The following is a 4,069-nucleotide window of genomic DNA, read 5'->3' on the forward strand; positions in this document are numbered from 1 at the left end:
TGGTTGTCATTGAAGTATGCTACTATTTCATCTTTTTCTTCATCCAATTCCTCTTCTCCCAATTTAGTAGTGATGGTGGCCTCCAAAGGGTCCCTAAAAACATCCTGCACATAGTGAGACACAAGAGAGTCAAAAGCATCAATTCTAAAACAACTATCAGAATGCAGTGTGTGCTTAAGTGCATTAAAAACATCAAAAGTAATGTCTTCCTCGCCCACTCTCAATCTCAACTTCCCTTCTTGTACATCAATTAGTGCCTTGCCAGTTGCAAAGAACGGTCTCCCCAAGATCAGAGGCATCTCTGTATCCTCCTCCATGTCGAGAACCACGAAATCCGCAGGAAAAATGAATTTGTCCACTTTCACTAGCACATCCTCAATCACTCCGCGGGGGTACTTGACAGATCTGTCAGCCAGTTGCAAGGACATCCTCGTCGGCTTAGGCTCTCCCAACCCAAGTTTTCTAAACACAGACAATGGCATAAGATTAATACTTGCACCAAAATCACATAATGCCTTATGAAAAACAACATCACCAATCATGCAAGGAATAGAGAAACTCCCTGGGTCTTTGAGTTTCGGTGGGATTTTGATTTGCACCAAAGCGGAGCAATTTTCAGTTAAGTTCACTGTCATGTGATCCTCCAACTTCCTCTTATTGGCTAAAATATCCTTAAAAAATTTAGCATAACTAGGCATTTGCATTAAAGCATTGGCGAAGGGAATATTGATATGCAATTTTTTTAAACACCTCGAGAAACTTACCGAATTGTGCATCTAGTTTTGCTTTTTTCAATGCTGCGGGGAAAGGTGGAGGAATAAAAATTTTAGGTTGTGTAGTGGGTGCTAGTGTAGAGTTAGAAGACTTACCTTTAGATGTCGCAGTTTGCTCATCTACGGTTTGAGTTTTCTCTTTTTCCCTTGACTCCAAAACTTTCCCACTCTTCAACTCGATGGCCTTCACTTGCTCTTTTGGATTAGTCTCTGTGTTACTTGACAAGGTGCCTGGCTCTCTACTTGCTATCATCTTTGCTAACTGACCAATCTGATTTTCAAGCCCCTTTATCGACACATCCTGATTTTGAAGTCTAGTTTCAGTGGATGAAATAAACTTAGACATCATTTGCTCCAAGTTGGAATTTTCTTCTCTAGGAGGATCGGATCTGTACATCGGTTGTTTCCCATATTGTTGTCCTCCTTGCGGTCTATTCTGACTGTTTTGACCGCCCCATGAGAAGTTGGGATGTTGCCTCCACCCAGGATTGTATGTGTTCGAATAAGGGTCATGCCTTGGGCGGTTTTGGACTCCCACTTGGTTCACTGGTGCCTCATTTTGCACATAGAATGGATTGTCATCTTGACAGTCCTTCGCATAGTGTTCCCCTCCACACTTTTCATAGAATATCTCTTGAAGACGCATCGCCGTGCCACCCACATTCAGGCCGTCTATTTTCCTGTTTAAAGCATCAAGTTATGCAGTAATAGCAGAAAAATCAATTACCTGGTGCACTCCTGCACTCTTCCGCTGGTAGTTTCTTTCAGATTGAGGATGATAGCTGCTAGCAGCCATCTCCTCTAACAATTCATATCCTTCCTCCGCGGTCTTTCTCAACAGGTTTCCACAAGCAGCCGCATCTTTCATAGTACGGTTAGGAGTAAGCAAACCATAATAAAATGTTTGAACGACTAACCCAAGTGGTAACTTGTGATGTGGGCATCTTCGTAGTAGATCCTTGAAGCGTTCTCATGCCTCATATAGAGATTCCTGATCAAATTGAGCAAATGTTGTAATGTCTGCCCGCAGCTGCATGGTCTTGGAGGGAGGGAGGGAAGTATTTGATGAGAAAAGCTTTCGCCATGTCGTCCCACGTAGCGATCGAACCTACAGGCAAACAATTTAACCATGCTTTAGCTTTATCACGTAAGGAGAAAGGAAATAAACGCAACCTAACAGCATCATCAGAAACTCCATTGAATTTAAAAGTATCGCAAATTTCAAGAAAATCCGCGATGTGCGTGTTTGGGTCATCCATTGCAGTTCCTCCAAATTGGACCGTGTTCTGAATCATCTGGATTATGGCTGGCTTGATTTCGAAGTGATTTGCCCACACGATAGGCCTCACAATGCTAGGGCGTGCACCCTCCAAAGAAGGCTGGGCATACTCCAGCATTGGTATGCGACGCGGTATCTCAACTTGTCTATTGTCACGCTGTTCCTCTCCACGTTCTTGCTCGTGTCTTTCCATCAGTTCTTTAAGTCTTTGTTGTTGTCTTCGCCTTCGGAAAGTTCTTTCAATTTCAGGATCAAACTCAAGCTCCACGTCAAGTGACTTTGGCATGCACTAGAAGGGATATCTGTAATAAAATATGGAGTGTTAGCTCAAGACAAATAAAATAATGCTAAAGAAAATAACCAAAAAAAAAATAAAATTGTAGATTAACAGTCCCCGACAACGGCGCCAAAAACTTGATCGAACAAAACTTGCACAGTAAAATCCCCAATAAAAATATGATTTTATATGCTCAAAATTAATCGCAAGTGCACGATGTCAAGTAATAATATAGTGTACAAGAGTACGAATATCGTTCCACTGAAGACTGTGTTTAACAATTATTATTTTCAGTTATTTAACATTTAGCAACGAAAATTGAGTTGTGTGATTATTCCTACTATACTCAAATAAATATGAAATTAAAATGATTCAACAAGTAATGAATGAGAATTTAATATAAAATGTTGAGTTAAAATTCAATGAGAAATGGATTTGTTGGGAATCTCGGTTCACCTACCCCTCGTTTATTAATTAATTCGTTCGATCGCGATCTACGCTTCCGACAAGATTTCCTAATCTATTGAACATACTCTCTCGAGCTATGTCAAACTAATTCTACTCAATGAAGTAATTAAATATCTTTAATTATTTATCAAGAGAAAATCGCATTTCGATCTATGAAATCCCCTAGTTTTCGACCCTAAGGACTATGACTATTGGCACGTATCCAATTTCATATATCTATGTAAATTGTAGATCCGCGGATTATACTACTCGATCCTATCACTCGTTCTTCTCTCGAACTCACTCGTGATATGAAAACGTCGTTAAAGTTAGCTACGCTTTAATGACACAGTAAAACAGTAGTAAAATCAAGAATAACGCACAATCGAAATATAAATTAATTCAAATCAACGTTCGGGGTAGGATCCCCTTTAATCCCAACAAATATTAAATTTAAGCTACTAAAATTCATAATTGAAAATCAACAAAACAAAGTTCAAATGATAAAACTAAATAAGAAATACTAGAGTTGACGAAAAACGCGAAGAACGACGCCCGGAAAGCTTCAAATCTTCAATCCATGCGCAAAGTGCTCTCCAAACTTGCGGCGGCTCAAGAACAACGTCTGAATATCTCTCAATTCGTGCCTCCCCCCCACCATATCTTCCCTTTTCAGAATTAAGGGAAGAAATCGTCCATTATTTTTTCCAAAAATACGAATGCGCCCGGGCGGATGTAAGTTTCCGCCCGGGCGGATAACTCTCGCAGATCTTGCCTTTTTATTTTTCTTTGGCGCACCCGGGCGGATGTAAGTTTCCGACCGGGCGGGTGGTCTTCGCAAATTCATCTTTTTTTCTGTTCTTGGGCGCGCCCGGGCGGGCATGAATGTGTGCCCGGGCGCATGTCTCTCGAATTTCCCGCTTTGATTTTCATTTTTTTCACGAATCTCCTGCATTTTCTTCAACTAAACACATGAGCAACACGAAGATATAAATTACTCTAAAATAACACACAATGCATGCAGTCTAAGTGATAAATGCAACACAATGCGACATAACATGGTACGAAAAACACGTAAAATCCACCTCTATCAACGGGCAGGTCAGCCTTCAGACGAGCAATTTCAGAAATGGAGACTGAAGGATGAAGCCAAGGGCAGTGTTCTTTACGCAGTGGCAGATGGCATTGTGAGATACAGAGGCAGAATATGGGTGCCTAGTGTTGATTCGATCAGACAGGATATTCTGACAGAGGCACATACATCTCCATATTCTATCCAGCCAGGAGGTACAA

At 40.9% G+C, this 4,069-nt stretch overlaps 1 non-coding gene across 1 annotated transcript; it reads left to right on the plus strand.

Annotated features, from left to right (window-relative positions):
• The first annotated feature begins 1,699 nt into the window (after positions 1 to 1,699).
• On the plus strand, positions 1,700 to 1,805 carry LOC140837538 (small nucleolar RNA R71). Its single transcript, XR_012119368.1, has one exon. It is a non-coding gene; the product is annotated as a small nucleolar RNA R71 (small nucleolar RNA).
• The last annotated feature ends 2,264 nt before the right edge of the window (positions 1,806 to 4,069 follow it).

This window comes from Primulina eburnea, chromosome 7 (assembly GCF_022965805.1).
Source record: "Primulina eburnea isolate SZY01 chromosome 7, ASM2296580v1, whole genome shotgun sequence".
Lineage (NCBI taxonomy): Eukaryota > Viridiplantae > Streptophyta > Magnoliopsida > Lamiales > Gesneriaceae > Primulina > Primulina eburnea.